The sequence below is a fragment of the Rhinolophus sinicus genome, linkage group LG02, assembly GCF_036562045.2.
Source record: "Rhinolophus sinicus isolate RSC01 linkage group LG02, ASM3656204v1, whole genome shotgun sequence".
Lineage (NCBI taxonomy): Eukaryota > Metazoa > Chordata > Mammalia > Chiroptera > Rhinolophidae > Rhinolophus > Rhinolophus sinicus.
The window spans coordinates 138,828,660-138,850,244 of NC_133752.1; the positions used below are offsets into that span (position 1 = coordinate 138,828,660).

General features: G+C 38.7%; 1 protein-coding gene across 1 annotated transcript in view; it reads right to left on the reverse strand.

The window, feature by feature from the left end:
• MSRB3 (methionine sulfoxide reductase B3) overlaps positions 1–21,585 on the reverse strand; it is a 151,374-nt gene that overhangs the window by 128,709 nt on the left and 1,080 nt on the right. The window lies entirely within an intron of this gene.

Here is a 21,585-nt window from a genome sequence, read left to right on the forward strand (position 1 = left end):
CTGAATTTTGTCATTGCTGATAAATATTGTCAGTTTTCCTTAACATGACAGAATCACTTGTGCATTTTTGAGAAAATGCCCAGCAAATATCCAAGTCTAAATAACCCTAATTTGTCTGTTGGTCATTTTGGCAAGTAAAATGGTATTTCAAACAATGACACGAGTGCTTTTCCTGGAGACAACCACTGCACTTTAGCATGCAGAAGCACTATATAAAAGTATATTTCCCATTTTTTCACATGGAATATTAAAAAGATATATATTCAAGGTCAAGATTTAATAAAGTTAGTATAAATTTTACTACTTCATCAAGGACATTCTTAAGTGAAAACGGCTTTTTCCACCATGTGTATGTTAATGAAGAATAGAATGACTGCTAATGAAGTTCATGGCCACTACCTTGATTCATACTAAGACACCAGCAGTTTTACCCACTTTTGCTTTTGCAACATCAACGCAAACGTCAACACAGTGAAAAAGGAAAATAATGTCCTAGTACTAGTGTGAAAATAGTTTTGACTTTGTGAACCCGTTAAAAAGGTTTTGGAGATTCCAGGGGTCCACAGCCCACGCTTTAAGAACTGCTAATCTGGCACATTGCTTGGCATATAATAAGCACAGTAAATGTTTAATAAATATTTGTTGAATAACTGAACAATAAACAGAGAAATACATTTATAAATTATTCCATAATGTTTAGGAAACCACAAATGGTTAGAAAATAATGTAAGTAGTCTTTTGACTTACAACTTCTAGAAGTAATTAGTACACTACTTATTTCATTTGGTCTGTGGACAAATGCAAAATTTGAAACTATTTTATCAAAACGAAGAGGAGACTTATGACTGATTCCTGAAAGTAACAATCAGAATGCTACAACCCAGTTTTCTCAGTACCACTCTTTGAAATTCACAAAAGTATTTCCTGTTAAGAGATAAGAAAACAAATTCTGAATTAGTGCTATCTCCAGAAAAATAAAATTAATTTGTTGATAAATATCATATGTACGGGGTACTATTAATTCATGTAATGCCTACTAATAAGAACCTGATGGCAGAATAACCAAGGAATCAGACCTTTTGGAAATGCTTGAGAATAATAGAATTTTATCTTAAATAAGTTTAGAACTAGAAAAAATCTTGGAGAACGCCTAAGATGTCAGTTTCTGAACATGAAATCACCACCCACCAGAGGTAGTCGCGAGATGTTTCACAAGTAATTTGTTAAAAATTGTCTCTAGATGCCGATGTTTGAAAATAATGTTTTTAGGAAAATAATGAGGATGTATTTCGAGTTGTCACTTTAACAATGTCACCTTCATTTACTGTTTTTCTGACATGTTTTCCCTGAGTGGGAGAGAACAGAGTGGAGTTTGAACCAGCGCCAGGAATGTGCTGTCTGCTCGTGGGTCTACAATCCTAATCTATATATGACTATGTGAGTACGTTGCTCATGAAATATCACCCATCACGTGTATCTCGGTAAAAAAAAAAAAAAGCGAAAGAAACAATGAATTGAATGAATAAAATAATGAGTAAAAAGCTCTTGTTTTGTAAATAACAAAATGGCGAAAAAGAGAGTAATCAAAGACCAGACAGCCAGTTGGAGAAAATATGAACCTAAAGCCCCTCTTGTCTACATGTTGCAGCACCTATATTTTCTTTATTACTCAGTTCATGTAAAAAGTAAGAAAAGGACATAAAGAATTGCAGCTCATATTGACAATGCTATGGTTAAACTGTGCCCATTAAGAAGGTACACACCAATAGTATAATTAAAATAGAATTATGGATAAAAGTCCATCTTCTTCTGGTGCTAATTAGAAGTCTATCAAATGCTGTAGTTTCTTCAGGATTCCTGTTTTATAAAGCATCTTGTGAAATTCAGGGATCTATTCAGTCTCATTAATATTTTAAAACTTCCATCATCAACATAATACGTAAATCCTTTTCTTCTAAATTGTAAATTGATTTCACAGTTCATAGCTTCTACATTATATATGTTTCATTTTCCCAATATGTAAAAAGTGCCAACAAGAAAGCAAAACCCACATAAACAAATCATTCTTGACTACTATAAATAAATTCCTTTATAATTTTTCAAGTTTTTTTACTGTTTCATTTTGTTGTGTTTATATAGTACAGTTGGTTTTGATTTCCTAGTACTTGAAGATCGAATCCAAATTCAAACTTTCTCACTGACTAGTTAGCTCTTATCTATCAAGTTTTACTCTGAACTTTGAACGCTCATCTGTAAATATGGAGTTTATAACAGCTTCCTCACAAATCGCTACTAGAGAAGAATCTGGCACATACTCATAGACACCTCTAAATTAATACTACTTTTCCTTTTTTAACTAACATTCCCCACTGATTATTTGTTAATACTACCCCCACAGAACTCACAGAACTGAGGCTCAATGCCTCTTAGTGACATTTCATATGGTTGATTTTCCTTATCAAAAACATTCTCCTCTTGACTTTTCTGATACTACAAAGTACCATTTTCTTCCTCCCTTTCCAGAAATTGCTTCTCTATCTCCTATGATACTTCCTTCTGATTTCCAAACTGTGATTATGCTTCTGAGCTACCCTTTCAGTACCCTCTGTATTTCTTTCCATTTAATCTCTTTGTTTCAGATCTCACCTATTCTTACAACTTCAACCAGCATTTCTTGATAATTATAAAGATCTAGCTCTAACACTGAACCAAGCTCTAACGCTGTGTCTTCTAATATCTTATTGGATAATAATAATGTCCACCTGCATTTGTATAGCACATTCTAATTTATAAGGCACTTTCATATACATTGTGATATAGTCTCATGTAGCTTATAAGAAGGTGACATTGGGCCGGGCCGGTGGCTCAGGCGGTTAGAGCTCCATGCTCCTAACTCCGAAGGCTGCAGGTTTGATTCCCACATGGGCCAGTGGGCTCTCAACCACAAGGTTGCCAGTTCAACTTCTCGAGTCCCGCAAGGGATGGTGGGCAGCGCCCCTGCAACTAAGATTGAACACAGCACCTTGAGCTGAGCTGCCGCTGAGCTCCCGGATGGCTCAGCTGGTTGGAGCACATCCTCTCAACCACAAGGTTACCAGTTCGACTCCCGCAAGGGATGGTGGGCTGTGCCCCCTGCAACTAGAAACGGCAACTGGACCTGGAGCTGAGCTGCGCCCTCCACAACTAAGACTGAAAGGACAACAACTTGACTTGGAAAAAAAAAAAGTCATGAAAGTACACACTGTTCCCCAATAAAGTCCTGTTCTCCTTCCCCAATAAAATCTTTAAAAAAAAAAAAAAGGTGACATTGTTGAAATACCTCCTTGTTGTTTTCAAAAGCCATACTTAGTCCCACTTCATACTGTTGTTCAAATATTTTGCATGTGTCCATCTTACCATGCTGATATTATTGCTAACGATAATCATTTCTGAGACATGCACAAGGTGACTGTATGTGTGGACATAATATCATTTAATCCTCACATTAACCCTGGCACACGCATTCCTCACTGTGGCCGTCATTAGCACTTTCCCCCCACATCCTGGCTCTCCATTTTCAGGCATAAGGTCGGGATACACTTCCTGGCTCCTGTGGTTAAGTGAGATCATGTCACTAATTCTGGGTAATAAGTTGTGACCAGAAATGATAATGTGTGTCCCTTCTAAGGCAGAGCACTTAATTGTTGGTATGGGACACTCCAGGACTTTCTCTGTCTCTCTAACAGTGTCCAGCAACGATCTTTAATTAGATGGTGGCTGCTCCATGACCCATGAGCCTGGAGTAAGGGACGTGGAGCAGTGTTCCCATCTGACAGACAATGAACATGCATTACAAGCAAGAAATAAGCCTTCAGAGTTTTAAGCCATTGGGATTTGGGGATTATGTGTTCCAGCAGAAACTAAGGTTCAGACAATAATTTGCTTGAAGTCATGTGGCCAGTAGACGACGGAGCAAGCGTTTGAACTGAAGTCTATTTTAATCTCTTCTACTACATTAAAAATTCCTCAAAGGCAAGAACTCTTGCGCCTCAGATTGCTGTCCTTGTTTGGGAAAACAACAGGGTCTGGAAGGATGAGAACTCCAGGCCGAAGACAAAGAGAACACCTTACAAAGCCCAGCGTCTCTCTCTCATTACATCCCTTCTGTTTCTAAATATCCCAAAGAGATTCTTACCTTGGTCAGGAGACATGGCTCCCCTTTCAGACATTAAAGGCGGGAGAAGACCACCTCACCTTGGATTACCTGGAGCTAACAAACTATCCAAGCCTTTTGAGAACCAAAGGTTTCAATCAGCTGCAAAACTGAGTGGCTCCCGGTCACAACAAAAAGACTGAATGTGAAAATCTCATTTCTTTAAGTGACTGAAAGTACCCTGGGAACTAACCACATTCACTGCAGCTTCTCTTGTTGATCTAACAAGTCAGCGTCCAGAGGCAGACCTTAGAAATAAAGTGCTCTGCTTTTAACCAATCTATAAATATAAGAAAAAACTACTCATTTGTCATGATGCTGGAAAAATGTGTATCCTTTCCAGTGGTCCAGAGATTATGACCCTGGACCTAAGGGGAAGGAACTGTAGTAATAACTCACTTTCTTGACCTGGACGTAAATAATATGTATAACTATATAAGATTTTACAAACAACCTATAGACAAGGATTTGGCTGTGGTTTCAGAACAGAATGTAAACATTAGTAACTTCATAATGTAAAACAAAAAGAAAATGCATATAGCTAATAAAATGTAAAGAAGGCCAGAAAGACAGGCAGGGGAAAGGGTAAGAGTAGCAGGGCCCTCATGTTACAGAGATTTGGAGATAACTAACCAGACTAGAAAATGTTAATTGACCTTTAGAATCCATGCTTCCTTCTTGGTCTTAGTTATGCCTCTGAAATTGTAGCTGAACATACAGCTACATTTCTCAGCCTCCCTGAGTGTGTTGTGAACATGATACTAAGTTTTGGCCAATGGAATATAAGTTAATATGATGTGTGACATTTCAGGTCACCTCCTTTAAAGACAGTCACTTGCTTTCGACTTCTTCCCCGGGGAAATGACAACAACTGTGGCAGCACACTTGAACACTGAGATGGAAGCTACTTGAGGAAGGCAGATAGAACAAGTCATGAAGCAAAGTTACTCACCAACCCAACCTTGGGCTATTACCTTCCTTCGGCTATTCTGGGGAAGAAAAATAAACTTCTGCTTATGTAAGTCACTCTCCTTGGAATCTCTGTGTCACAACAGCTTTGCATTGTAGCCTTTCAAAAGCTGACGAACAAATATTTATTTAATGTTACAAAAGTGAACAATACAGCAATTAAAAATCAACAGAACGATGAACAAAGGTAGACAGAATGGAGAAGAGAGAGCAGATAAATCCTTATTTTTTCATAACTGGATATTATCTGAAATTGATGACTCAAGAATCAGTGCAATAACTATATTGACTATAATTAGGGAACTACAAAAGGATGATTTAAAAATATTACTTCAAGAAAAATAAAAATAAAAATGAAGACATTACCTGAGAGGAGTGAGACAGAGATGGGGAAGGTTGGCATTGGAAGTGGTTGCTTTTCACCTTAGGTTCCCCTGTACCAAGAACCATGTGCAGGTTTTTTATTAAAATAAAGGTCATACATGTAAAAAAGAGGCAGTGCCTCAATGCACCATTTCATCTAAAGAAACACTCGCTAATACAAGCTGACTAACTCCTACTCCTGGAGCTATAAACTACAGTATCTATATCTGTCACTAAAAAATTATTTTTAATTAGTTGAATATAAGCCCTAAAAATATGTCTCCTTAAATGATGTTTCAAATATTTTAAATTAGAACTTTGCCACCATTCCAGGAATAGAAAGTTTTAGCACTGGAAACTGCAAATAAATACGTGTTCTTGTATCAGAATTTTGGCATTCCTGCCCTCCAAGTTTACTTTCTGTTGCAGAATGTAAGAAAATTATGAAATGAAATTCTCATGACGGGGTGTGTTGTAGCTTGTATCTGACACAGCGAATAAAACAGATGCCTTATGAAAACGGCCTCCTTCTCGCCCCATGAAAGGTGAATCTTGTTGGCCTCTAACAACTGTCCTTGATACTATGTTGAACTTGGGAGGGAGGAGAGGCCCTGAGTGAGATCATAAAGTGAAAGAAATGAAATATTTTGCAAAAAATGTCCTTTCTACTTCGTCCTACAGTGGTTTTCTTTATTAATGTTAGGTAATTGAGTCATGCTTTTAAAAAGAAATTGGGTGTTACACATGGACCACCGCAAACTATTTATCATATCCAAAACTCAATTTGTTTCTTTTTTTCTTCACCAACTTCTTCTTTCTGTACTCCTGATCCTGTTAAAAAGGACTCCTCCTATCCCTCCAGCCACTAAACTTCAAACCTGGGAGTCACCTTTAATCATTTTCTATGTTAACCATTCACATCCAATCCACTGTCAATCCAATCCACTAAACGCTGTCAATTTGATTTCCAAGATATTGCTCAAATGCAGCCTTTTCTTTGCCTCTTTCATCTAGAATATAGTAATGGCCTCTAGCTGGTGTCCCTGCCTCTAACCTGACTCCCCTCGCGCCCCCCCTCCACACGGCTGCACAAGTGCTGTGTCCTAGCTCTGACTGTGCCATCACCCTGCTTCGTGTTTCCACAGCTCATCGCATAGCAACTCCAAGTGACATTCACCCAGTCTGTCCTGGCATTCAGGACCTACCAGGTCCGCTTCTTTTCCTGCATGCACAACTTCAATCCCAACACTCTCTGGCACACTCTACGTCCCACGGACTCTCTTGTCCTTTCCCGCTATTCCCTCACACAGGGCCTCACCCCAGGAGGATTCAGTAAGTGTCTGTTGAATAAAGAAACATTCTCTTCTGATGATAGTCAACTATTTGTCATTTCCCACCTTTTCTACCCTCCCCATACCACCCATATACTCCATATGATATAAAGAATAAACTCTTCATTTTTCACCTTCGAGACCCAGTTTAAATATCATCTCTTCTGGGAAACTTTCCTCCACAGCTGTTCCCCTGGCCCTTCTCCCCATCCCTTCTATTAGAAAAGGAATCAATGGTTCCTCTATGCTACTTGCTACTTCAGTACCTCTGTTGTTCTATCTATGTTTGCATGTTATACTTTTCGGTTTATACATCTGCCGCTCCGATAAACTCCTTGAGAGTAGTTAGTGGGATGTCAAATAAAGACTCAATAAATGTTTTCATAGCACTGAACTCAAATGTCACTTCCTCTGCTTCCCCCCATTTCTGTGCAGAATGTCTGTTGCCAATGGACGACAGGCCTACCTGCAGGACTGCCCGTGTCCCTGTGGGCAGTGTGGCACACAGGAAGGAGTCAGAACTGGGTTCCAGTGCGGACTCCATCACCGAACCAGCTGATAAACCTTCAGCTAGGGAGTTGCTCTTGATCATCGGTTTCCTTACCTACATAATGTAGGTAAGCACTTACTTCATTCACTTTTGGAAGGATTATAGGAGATGATGTCTATGATGAAAGTAACTAGCAGATTGCTCAGAGAATTTTACTTCCCTAACTGGGGAAGTAAAAAGCAAGAAGTCTAAGAAAAAGCAAGAGGTCTAAGATATCATGTAGAGAGAGACACAGATATAGAATGAGAGAGAGGGAGTGCACGTATGTGTGCATATGTGTACGTGTTAATTAGTTTAGTTTTGAACAGGGTAAGACTTAGGTGATTCTCTAACAGACAACTCAGCTAAGATTAATTTAAGATTAATTTTTTCTATGTCAGCAATTATGTTTTATTGACTGTCAAAAAATCATTATCTTTGAGAAAAAAAGAAAACTTTCAAGTTTTGTAATTGACTGTTTCAATCAATCATATAGAGTGATTTAACCTTTGCACGCATGAGGCAAATGTACTAATAGAAGAGAAATTTGACAAAGTAAATTTCTGGTCAACTCTAAACATCTCAATAGGAGTTATAAAATACTGTTGCAATTCCACTAAAACTGCCAATGTCACCCACTCTGATTCAAAGATAAAACTGTTCTGGGACCTATCACTAATTTTGCATCATGACCCTAAGAATCATATACAACATTAGAGGTACTGAATGCCTAGTAGATATTGATTTGTCATCTGAATACCAGTCAATTCCATTGTTCCTAGGTTCTCCTTCCACAGAGAATGCTGGCAAATTTTTATATTCCACAATTACACTATTACATACATTCAGGTTATTCTAAAAGCATTTTCCAGCCTCTTAATTATGCTCTTTTGGATTCCTCTCATCAATAATTGTTGTTTTACAAGGGAGGGTTAACATGCTATGTAGCAGTCTGTAATTCCCTCAGATAACAGGAGAGCTCAGGAAATGTGCGTGCGTATATCCTTCCATACCAGACAGAAAAACAAAAACAAAACCCACATCAACTCGAGGATAGACGGAAGCCAAATGACATATGAATCAAAATCCCTAAGAATGGTGAAGTTAAGGTATAAAAGGTATGGTGGTAATCACAGAATGAAGTAGATGTTATTATATAATTACATGAAAAATATTAAAAAATAATCCTTAAAAGAGAGAACATATAAAAATAACAATTCAACAATAATCACGTGGCTCTACTGGCCCCACTCTAGTTAACAAAGACAGAACAGGAAAAAACAAAAGAATCCAAAATTCCTCCTGCAGAGTCAACAGCCACTGCACGTTTCTCTTTTTTTTTAATTTAATAATTAAATAAGTTCAGGCTCAATGATATTTTGAAACACTTTTTCAAGGTCATAGCCCTAAAATATGACGTTAACCTTTCGAATCCTACGAAAGATAAAAACAAATAAAACAGAAACCATACAGCAAAAGATTGAAAACCAAGGGGTAAAGGTCATAAAAAGGGGATAAAACAACAGGACCAGGAGCGTTATCAGGTATGTCCATGATAACATAAAATATAAATGATTTAAATGCAACAACTGAAAAATGACTCTCAGACTTACAAAAGAAAGAAATGGGAGGGATCAAAAAAATAAGGGATCAAAAAAAAGCAGAGAGCAAAAACGTGCACACACACACACACACACCACACAAAGGTGGCAATACAAATAAATACCTTTTAAAAGAGAACTCATTCATGTTCTCCTTCAGTGCAATCCCTACCAATTCCCATTAAAATGGTGACTAGAATACAAAAATACAGGAAAATCTACAGCAGCACTGGAAACTAAAATAGGATAAACCCACTTTGAAAAACTTCTGCTAGATAAAGAGCAGAGAGGATATATTGAAGGAAAGGCCAGCTCCCAACTCATCTCACAGGCAAACACTGTTCCTGCAAGTTAGTGAAAGACAATCCAGCCGATTCCCACTGGGATTCTAAACAGAAGCGAAGGCCAGAGAGCAGGTAGGTCACAGGTGTGGAGAGCTGAACAACCGGCACGGGATACACACATATCCGGATCCAACGGGTAACTGGACAGCACTTGCGCCACAGGAAGCCACACTTCCAGGGGTTCTGTGGCAATGTTCAGGCCTAGGTGCCAAGGATTTGGGAAGCACTGCCATGGCTGACTTTTAAAAAACAGGCAAACGTGGGAACTACAAGGGGCACTCCTCTGTAAATTCCGGGTGTCCTTGCAAACAGCAAAAAGAAACATCAACCCTAAGGCAACTTTTTTTTTTTTTTTAACCAGCAACAACGCTTGATACAGTCACCTCCAGTTCTGATGCTGCTTCCCTTCTCCCTACCCTGAGGCCATGGGAGTCTGAAGGTTAAACTGCAGTAAACAGAAACTTTCCCCTTCTCCCTTTTATCACCTTGAAAGATGAAGAAAAACACACACCAAACTCAGCAAGAAGGCCTCTCATTCCCCAAACTGGGCAAATTCCTGCTGCCTTCATCTCTTCATCTATTTAACAAACAGATGCTGGGGACGAAGTGAGAAACAAACAGATGCCACAGTCCCTTCCACCATGAAGCTCACATATTCATGAGAAAGCTATTATTAGCAAGTGCAATGAGAACCCCAGAGACACAAAAAGGGAATATAGATCTTATATAACAGAGAAAAGCAGTCTAGTTTGGGAGACATAAGAAAGTCGTACTTAACATTTAAACTAAGAATGAAGGATAAGACAATGCTGCCCAGGTTAGGAGTCAGGAAAGAAGTGTTCCACACAAAGAAAAAGACAGCAGTGGCCCTGAGATAAGAGCATAGCCCACTAAAGGTTATAAAAGAAGAGCAGTGTGGCTGGAAGGTGTAAGTGAGGAGTAGAGGTGGGGGTGGGGTGGCTGACAAACGAGACAGAAGCAAATCTTGGAAGCTATTATATATATGAATTTGAAACTTTATCGTAAAAAGAAAGGGAAGCAACCAAAGCAAAGTAATACGAAGAGATGGACCAATGAGAAAGGTTACCGTGACTGAAAGGTGGAAAACGGCTGGGGGTGGCATGAGACGAGAGGGAGCGAAACTATTCAGGAAGCTACTGCAGAAATCTAGGCAAAAGGTTGATACAGGGCCTGAGGTAGGAAGAGAAAGTTCAGGAGGACAATACCGTTTACTGAGCCAGGGAACAAAAAGAGAGGCTTCAGCTAGGGAGAAGAAGAAAAACAAGTTCCGTCTTTGACATGCTGATGGCGCCTAAGACACAGCCATCCAACTGCAGGTGATAAGAAGGAAGTGGATACATGGGACTGTGGCTTAGGAAGCAGGACCGGGTTTATGGGCAGATGTGGGGGTGATGTTATACAGACAGAAGCCATGGCGTAAATAAGATGGCCTAAGCAAATGTGTAAAATGAGAAAGAAAAAGTCAGAGGCCTGAGGAACGTCAACATTCAGAGGTGACCTGGAGGAGAAAGAACTGGCAAGAAGGAGCAGTGGCCAGAGAAGGGAGAGGTCCAGAGGGGCCTCGTCCCAGAAGGACGATGACCAGGCTGATGACGACGGTGCTGCTTCCGAACATTTACCAGGAATGACATCTGTGGATGACACTGCGCTAAGTAACTCACATGTATTATTTCATTTCATGATTACAACCATCTATGCCAGGGCTGTCCAAAGGGCCATATGCGGTAAAATACACAAACAGCCGGGCCGCTCACTCGAGGTGAAGTACGTATTGCCTCACCTGGTTGATTTATGTAAACTAAATATATTTTTGGAATTTGCTGCGGGCCAATTAACAATGAATTGTGGGCCGCAGTTGGCCTGTGGGCCGCAGGTTTGACACCCCTGATCTATGCGCTCGAAACAACACTACCCGTAAATACGCAACGACACTGGAGCCCAGATAATTTAATTCCTTTGCCTAAGACCACCCATCTAACAAAACAGTGTTAGAACCCAAGAGAGAAGACTCTCTAAGCGTGAGTGGTCTAAGTATCAAACGCCGTGACAGCAGGAACATAGGGACCAAATTGAGTCCACTGGGTTTGATGACACGGCCACCACTAGTGGCTTCAATGAAAGCCGTTTCTGGGGAATAATGCAGGTGGCTCTTCGTGTTTCCTTTGACCCTGGATCCAATCCAGCAGCAATCCATCAGCTCTGCCGCCAGCACCCTGATCCAAACCATTATCAACTCTTATCTGAAACACTAACCTGGCCCTCCATGGTTTACCTGCTTCCACATTTCACCCCTACCGTCCATTCTCTCCACACAGCAACCAGAGTGACTTTTTAAAAATGCAAATCAAATCTTGACAGTGCCTGCCTAAACCCCCCTAATGGGTTTCACTACACAAAATAATTTTGAAACTCCTGTAATGGTCTAAGAACCATGTATGAACTGACCTTACTCTTTGCCCTCAACCCGAACCATTCTCTCCTGCTCCCACCACAGAACGCTCTTCTTACTGTTCCTACAACAGGCCATGCCAGTTCCGAACTGAGAATGCCAGTCCCTAACCTCTCTGGTTCATACTGCATCCCCAGAGATTAGATGAATTAGTACCTGACACAAGTTCAATACATATCTGTGGATGGATGGCAGATAAAGAGAAACAGCAAGAATGTTAAAAAAAATAAATAAATAACTTGGTCACAGAGGATGATGGCAGGTTGAGTAGGCTTTTTGTTTATTATTTAAGATGAGAGGAATTTGAGTATGTTTAAATAAGGGATATTAGGAGATCATCCAAGAGTTTGGGAAAACTTGAAGACATCATATAGTCACAGAATATAAGAGAAAAGAATTAACCAATTAGAAAATTAATCAATTTAGGAAAAAAAATTAAAGCTACCCAAGAAAGTTATGGTACAAAGGCACTTTATCTCTCTATGGCAAAGTTTTTCTTCTATAATTTGAGGTGTTGGGGAAAATCAGTAGTTTCCAACCACTCTCTATCAAGAACTCTCCATTTTATCATTTTCCCTCATGATCTCCCTTGGTTATTTAACACTGAAAGGAAGTTCTGATTGGCAATTCCATATGTCTGATTAATAATTGTCTGTGTAATAATTATACTACACAAATGCAACTTAGCTGGGAAATTCAAAGCTCAGAAAGATTAAGTGATTCAGTTAAGGTCACACAAATATGTTTTAAAAGAGGATGTCATTCTCCAAATATGAAGAAATGGGTCCAAATTAACACAGGAAATCGATGGAATCAATTCCAAACCATGTACCAAAAGTATAAAACTGAAAGTTTTAGAAGGATAATGTAGAAGGCATATTTTTTCCTTCTAATTAGGAAAAAAGAAAAAGGCAATAGTAAATCCCAAAGAATTAAAAACAAACAAACAAACAAAAAACCTGTGTAGGAAACTCATGGTCTAACCATGAAGCAAGTTAAACTGTAGCATGACGTTAAGCAATTGACACTGTGCAGGAGAACCAATTTGAACATCATGGTAGGGTCATTCCTTTTCGGATGTCATAGCAATATTTATTATCATCAAAAGTTAAATGGAAAAAACATAATTCAAAGAGGAGACTGCACAGGAGTCGGAACAGTATAATGATTAAGAGCATGGACTCTGGGGCCAGTTTGCCTCGGTTCAAATCCCAGTCCCACAAATTACTGAATGCCTCTGTGTCTGAGGCCCTAATCTTAACATATGAGTTATCATGATACTCTGTACCTCCTGGTAAGGTTGCCATGAGCATTAAATGAGCTAATACATGTAAATAGTAAATAATTAGACTAGCGTCCGGGTCATAGTAACATCTGTATGTATTTGCTATTATTATTATCACTATCATTATTATTTGAGATATGGATGATGAAGCTTAAGAGCAATGGGAGAAAAACACAAAGATTCACTCCACAGGAAAACACAAGAATCCCAATAGATAAATGTGCAAGGAGCACAAATAAAAGTAGAAAAACATAGAATTGAAAAATGCTAATATTTTAAAAATGAGTAATATACACCAATATGGGTAACACAAACATAACGTCAAGGGGGATAAAAAGCAAGTCACTGAAGTTACACAGCAGATGATACCATTTACGAAGAGTTTCAAACCATACAAAACTAAACAATAAAATATAGATGTAGAGGAGAAAACTATAAAGAAAACAAGAGTCAGTTATCATTTAGGTGATAATCACAAAATGCATGATGTGGGTACCTCTGAGCAGAGGAAAGATGTGACTGGTGCAGGTGGTCAGCTTCAATATTCCATTTCTGAATCTGAATGGGGTACCCAAGATTTTTTTAAAATTATTCTTTATGCCTTATGTATATGTTATGCATTCTTTTCATGTGTGTGAAATACTTTAGAATACAAAAGCGCAAAAACTTACTGATACATTTTAAAGCCAAGAGAAGATACTTTTTTTAACCTGCCAAATTAGTAAAGTTTTTTTGTTGTTGTTGTTCTTTAAAGCTCAATGGAGAAGGTTTTCTTTCATGATAAAACCAAATTAACTAGTTTTAAGCATTAAACGTATTTCTAGGGTAGTCAAAGGCAAATTCTACTGGCAGTGTATCTTGATAAAGGAGGACTTTCCCCATCTGAGATGTATCAAGTGCAAATAAGCAATTCTTAGCTGTACATTTAGAACAACTGACATAATATCCAGTGCTTAATGCCATTACTTCAGATGGGATATTTAATATGATGCTTCCAATACATTGTAATCTATCCTTTAAATAAATACTAAATCTTTAAAAGGGTTATGTAACTTTGCTTATAGATCAAATTACTGGACACACAAAGCTACAAAGTTCAAACTGAGATCTTAGTCACAGAATAACATTTATATTTAGTTCCACAAAATAGACAAATTGAACCCAACATAACAAGAGAGAACATAATCTTGTATAATTTATCAATCATGCATTTCTATTAAAAATGATGAAAGCTTCTTGAAGACTTTTAGACAACCTGTAGATTACAGAATCTTAAAGCAAAAGTAGTATCAGGTATTACTGAGTCCAATGTGTTCCTTTTGCAGATGTGAAAACTAAAGCACAGGAAACTTAAATGCCTTAGACAAGAACCCAGTCTTCCAATTTGCTATCCAATATTCTTTTCATACACTGACTCCCTTGCAATTTGAACAAGAATGCAAGTAAGGTAATGAGCCAATTTTTCAACTGGCTCTGCACGTAGGTAAACATCCTCTTGCCTTCAACCCATCCTCTTCCCAGCCCCCTAAAGCGGTCTGACTAGAAGGCATAGAAATCAGGAACAATGACTACAGGGCAAGCACTTTTTCTTCATGCACTTTTTCTTTTTCACTGCGTCGTCCCCCCCTTACCACCCCCATTGACCTATCTTATCTCCTAGACTCTGCACAGAGAGACATGCCCTGCCTTTCCTTACTTACATACCACTAATCTAAGAGAAAAACTCTAAGATAAAATAAGTACCCATCTATAATTGTCAAAACAGATCTCTCCCAAGCCCAGATTCTCTGACAACCAAACACAATATAAACAAGAGAAATGAAAGAATAAATGTAAAATTAGAGCTCTCTGATTTTCACAAGGGCTGTCCCCGTATTTTTTAAAGACTATAACATGTAACATGGGCTTATTTTCAATTTTGCCTTAAGTTTAACATACGTACTAAAAGATTGGCTGGTTTTGTTTTGTTTTGAGTTTTTGTTTGTTTGTTTTGCCTTTAAAATAAAATAGCTGACCCAAGAAACCATAAAGACTCGTTGTGTAATTTATAGTAATAGAAGGTAGTTTAGCCATGGCCATAATAGACTGCTGTTGGTATATACTTGTATGCAAGTCATCTACTAAATTTCAGCTTGAAAGTAGCACTACAGTCCTAAGACCGATGCTCATATACCTGAAAATATAATTTCTGAAAGTATTCATCTACTAATTCTTGAGATAGTTTGATAGGCCAGTCTCAGCATAAAGTACACAGCCTGGCATAAAACAAGCAATTGTTGTGATAGGATGTTGAGATGGAGTTTTCCTGTCATTCCAAAATTTCAGTTAGGGCTCAGATTTTCAAACAGTCTCCCCCACATTCTAATATGAGACCCCAATGAGCCACTGAGAGCTGAGACCTGAACCTCCCTGAGTATCCACTAAGCAAGAAATCAAGTATTGTCTATAGATGCTATAAGTCATAATTTCTACATATGTGTATTTTCCAAACATGTGAAAATGCGTTTTCATTTTTAAAAATGCATTTCAAATTTTATGGTGGCTTTTGCTATTTTGTGTTTTCTCAGTCAACAGCTACTAAAAGCACAACCAGTACTCTATGGGAGGGTCACTTTTTTAAAACTGAGTTAGAAATTACTCTAACTCCTGCATACTAAACATAAATATGTCACTTTAGGCAAATTTATGAACAATGTACTATTTTTAAAAACTTAGAATCAGGATTTTCCGTTGGTCAGGAAGGCAGGCCCTAAGAAGACACTTGCTTACACCAGTCTTTCTCTATTTCAGCTCCATGTTTTACAAACCTCTACAGTGTGCACATGAAACCCTCTCGATGAAGTAAAGTGACTCCCGTTTCCTTTAGGAAATCAGGCATCAAGAAATTGCCCCGCGGTTTCCAAAGCAGCACGCAGCTGGGTAACCCAATCATAAAACGCCAGGGAACAACGCCCGCTCCAGGCTACCAGGGCCAAGTGTCAGAGGTCAGGGGACAGGGGCCAGGGTGGCCGACTCAAGTGTAGAGGAAACTTGCAGGTGACACTCGAAGAAAGAACAGGATAACAAACAACCTGACCCTGGCAATAAAAAATGCCCATAAAGGACAAAAACAAAAAACAAAAACAAAGAGAGTGCTCCATCTGGCAGGAATCACATCTGCTTCACATTCTTGGGGAAGGTGAGGAGAGAATGGGGAGGAAACTCAGCAGAATGTACTTCAAAGCCAAGGGAACAACTTGCAGGAAGCCTAGAGTACAGAGGACGCAAGGCTTGGTGCCGATGAAGACATTTAAGAAGTTAGTCCTTTATCTTAAGACAGAAAGACACTCAAGGAGGTTAAGCATGGAAGTAGCAGCAACAATTTTGCAGTTTAGGAAGGTCCTTCTGGCTGCTGTATCCTTCATTCAACGTTTCCGATTTGTGGAGTGAGTAAATGCGCTGTCCCCTAAACACGGAAAGCTCAGGGACAGAATGCCATACCATGATGGGCATTTTTCAAAGCCAGATCAAACTGTATCTTCTTTATGATGCTTTTCCTGTGCCCTTCCTCTTACTCCAGAAGAAAACAAATGTTTTCTTTTTTAACCTTTCTTACTCACACATGTTTATCTCCAGCCCTGCTAACCCACCTCCAAGGGAATCTCACATTTCTGACTCTACGACATGTCTCCACGTGAATGTTCTACCAGCACCTCAAATGCAGTGGCTTGAAGGCAGCACTTATTTTTTATCACCTCCCAGAGCCCTGCTCTGAGTTCACGTTCCCTCAATCGCCCAGGCTTAACATCTTACCATCACCTGTTAGTCACCCCTCTCTTTCCCCATATACAACTAATTGTTTGTTTCTGTCCAATCTACCTCAGCAACACTTCTCCAATCCTGCGGCCACTCTCTTAGTTCAGGTCTTCATGCCCTAAGAAAAACTCTTATGACCCCTCTTTATTAGTCCAATGGTTTTGTTCCCAATTCAATTCATCCTCTAAATTATTAGATAATATATCCTATAATTCAACTCTGATTATGATATTTCGAGAACACAAAAAACTCCAATCTCATAGTTTACTAACCCAATCCAAATTTTCTAACCTAATTTTCCATCTTAAACTTTATCTTCACACTACTCCCCCCTTCATATATGCTTCAATTTTTTTCTACACCTGCTCTCTCTATATGATCTGGTAAATATGGGTGCTCAACAAAAGTTGATTTTCTTCCACATGAGTTTGCTATACTTTCCTTCCCATGCAATCTCAACTTACAGGAAAATATGTTATCATTCTATATAGTCAATCCTCACACAGGGAATTAGGATATTCACATACTTGTATATGAAACTTTTTTGCATAAATTTAATGGTAACCACACAAAAAACTATTCACGGAAAAGCCTATAAAACCTTGAAAGTAGATAAGGATTGAGAGACCGAGCTCCAAGTGTCAAAAGAAGGTGGAAATAAGCAAGATGCCAGAAAAGTTTCAGTACATTTTAAAAGGCTGGAATCATTATACCTGTAACAATGGATGCTAACAGCCTGTCAGAATTCTTCTAGATGATTCGTGGGCCTAACAGAACTTACAGTCTTGTGAAGAAGATGAATACATATGGACTTTATAATGCAAAATAGTAAAATTGTGCTCCAATCAAGGTACAAAACGTCTTAGGAGCACAAGGAAATGCAAATTCTAAGAGATGGAGAAAGTTTCACAAAGTACCATGGAACAGAGGCCTTCAGGACTTAACAAGGTTCTGAGAGAAAAATATCCCAGGCAGCAGAAACGGTCTAAATGCTAGACACGTGAAAGAAATAGGAAAATAAATGGTGAACTCTTGATCGTTAAATTACTGCTACCATGTTTCCCAGAAAATAAGACCTAGCCAGACCATCAGCTCTAATGCATCTTTTGGAGCAAAAATTAATATAAGACCCAGTCTTATTTTACTATAATATAAGACCGGGTATAATATAATATAATATAATATAATATAATATAATATAATATAATATATCAGGTCTTATATAAGACTGGGTCTTATATTAATTTTTGCTCCAAAAGACTCATTAAGGGCTGATGGTCCGGCTAGGTCTTATTTTCGGGGAAACACAGTATTCTGAATGTCTCTAGTTATCAAATATAGTTTTAATGAATTTACCCTTCAGAGCTATCTGAGCTTAGCATTTTACTTCAGCAAATTCCTGAAAATATGCAAATGATTATCTTCAGGATGGATTAGTTGTTATTAAACAGGATTTTCACAACTCAGTTGGATCCCAAGCTCTGTTACCGTTCCTAAATGTGGTGCTACACTCACTTTACTCCCCACAGAGCTTGTCTCCAGCACTTCTGTAGGAGTCCCAGGATCCCACTAAAGGTGTCACACTCTTTGACACACACAATGCAATCAAGAGAAAAAAATACATTTTGAGAATAACCCCATAATACAAATGTAACAATGTAAAACCAAGCCAGGTAGGTGCAGTACACGCCACAAAGAGCTTTTGAATTAGAAGAGATCTTAGGGAAATCTAGATTAGTCATTTGATGCAAACTATGCCTTTCAGGTTCTCTCTCTCAGGAGTTTAGGATCGAGACTAAATGAATGACTCTCTCCCTGTGCTTTGGACTGAGGGACATGTGAACACTCAGGAGCTGCTGAGAAGCCACATTCAACCATGAACACAAGAAAGCAGGAAAAAGGGGTCAGCAAATAGAGAACAATGAAGCAAAGAAAAGCAAAGACCAGAGACTGGGAAAGTTGCAGGTTTCCCAGTCCCTCATAAGGTCTGTCTGCATTTGGCTTCCATCAAATTCTTTCCTTTATATTTCCTAAAACTTGTTCATTTCTGTTACTTGCAGCAGATGCTTAAATAAGGCAATAACCAAAATCCCCCATAAAGTCGACTGGTTGATTCATTAGTGGTCTACTTTTTCTGTACTTTGTTTTCTCTTTGTATTTCCTTAATAGCCATAGATAGGACTTTGGTATGTTATAGAGGCAAATATGTGAACAGAGATCCAGGGTTGTGCTGAGCATTCTAACAGGAAAACGCATCTTGCCAGGAAGGAATAAACAGGATTATTCAAGGTAAAGCCTTGAGATATCTGTACAGCAATCGGAGAGGCTCACTAACAACTGACCAGTTAAATAGCTATCTGATTACCCTCCTATACAACGCCAATTTAATTCTGAATAAACCAGATGGGTTGGTCCAATTCAGTCTCCTCCCAGGTACAATCAAAAGGTGAAAACCCAATACAGGGCATTTTGTCTGGAATGCCCCCAAATAACTAGCCACCGTCCTCCCAACCACGAAAGGTTTGGGTGCTCTCTAGTGGCATCCCTAACCTACACCCAAATTCGAAAACTGAATACCAAACCAACCGTCGTAGGTCCTGGGCTTAACTATCCCCAAAGAGCAAGGAGGCATTTACCCATGACATAACCAGCCCTTTCCGGTATCAGGAGAGGGCAAGAAATTAACAGGTGCGGAGTATTACAGAACTCTATCCAGGTGTGTGCATCTGTGTGCGCGTACCAGGTATCAAGACGTTCCTGAGCTGGACTGAGGTTCCCCAAAGCTGGATCCACACCCACCAGATCTGACGACAAGTAAACCAGTTTAACATGCATGGCAAGTCAGTTGACAGTCAGAAGCCTGAACCAACGTGGTGGGTGGCTCTGCAGGATTACATAAACGAAACCAGTATTATAGGACCCTGGAGTTAAAAGGGACTTGGAGACTAATGGCCAACTTTATCTTCATCATTGTACAGAGAAGGAAGCCAAACATGTGAACCAAATTCATCAAACAAATCCCTAACTATAACAAGTAACACAGGTGAGATAAAAATCAAAGGGACTGTGACCAGAGTATGATAGAACCAAAAAGCATTAGCTCCTAAAGTTGCTCTTTAACAGCCGAAAATTCCTTTTTCATTAAAAAAGGATAAATGTATTAGAAAAATCTTTAAAAACTACTGTTGGGTTATCTTCTAGATATTTTTTTTCTTACTGGATCTTAGCAAAATAGAGATTTCTAACCTAATGGGTTAACATTTTAGTTAAGATATTAGAACAAGCACCTTTTAAAGCCGCGTGTTGCCTTAAATCTAAATGACGTTGTATACTTGCAACCTTGGCAGACAAGCAGTTTAGGAACTGTGACAAAATTCTAAATGTCAGAGAGTTACTTATTTTAATATAAAAAAATTCCAGACATTCACATAAGGCCCTAGTAAAAGTCACCAGAAATTAGACTTATACGTCAGCTGGGACCAAAATGAAAAGAATAAGTGTTTAAATGGTCCAAATAGAAACTTGGTGTTCCAAACTGCTGGCAAGGGGCCACACTATGGTGGATTTTGGTCTTCAAGAGCTGCTTTGCCACAAGTATTAGGTAAGTGAACACATCACGGAGGGGGAAAAAAACATACATATAGTCCCTGGATAATCATGGTGCAGCATAGTATTTTTTTAGACCACTGATAAAATGTGAAGTTAGAACCTGTTGTGTTTCCCAAGAAGTGCTACTAAAGTTACTCCTAAAATATGAATCTATAAAAAAGTAGGTTTTTTAACAAAACAGTCTTCATCAGAAACAAATACGAAATTGAAATCATTATTTAAGTAAATATTTATAAACTGCACATTTAATAAAGTTAGATATCTTTTAAATCTTCCATTAATCTGAACTGACAATTTTATAAGTTACATGAATCCTGAAGATATTTTACAGAATAAAAACTATCTTTTAAAATCTATTTTGCCAACAATACTACAAATGAAAATATGGATAGACCAGACAGTGCTGAATATAATCTATGCTTAATAGAGTCAGCTTTCAACTAATATATAAGTCCTAGTTATTAGCCATATCTTATTTTGAGTTTAGTCTATTGGTGAGAAAAGCAAAAGCAAACTGAAATTTCCTAAGAAATTTTAACTCTGAGTAATTATAATTTCTGTTCATCCAGGCCGGGTAAAAAGAACTGAGAAGTTCCGATGACCAATTAGATACTCATCACATAAAAGTTCATGCAATTTCACATTTACCTTAAACTCTACCTTTGTCATTTCAAATAATTAATTTTTATAATAACCTGATGTAAAACAAAATTCTTCACTGATATTTTCCACATGGTTCAAAGAAAACACTCTTTAAAAATCATTCTAAGGCTTCAAAATTACCAATTTACAGCTGCTAGTCCTTAACCAAATAATGGAACGGCACCTTTCGTTTATATAGTTTGACTTGAAATAGCCCAGCGTAAAACTTAAAAAACAGACTTGGATGCTTTTTTCCACTTAAAAAACAAAACTAGTACCTGGCAAACTCGGGGTTTTGTTCGGTTTTGGCCTATTAAAGACCAGCGGCCCGCGGGTGCCCGAGTCGGAGGCGCGGAAGACGCTGCAGGCAGGCGGCGGGTGCGCCCCTGGGTGCGCCCTCCCCGGTGCCCGCCCGCGGGTCCCGGCGCTGCCCCGCGCGCCGCCCGGCGCCCCAC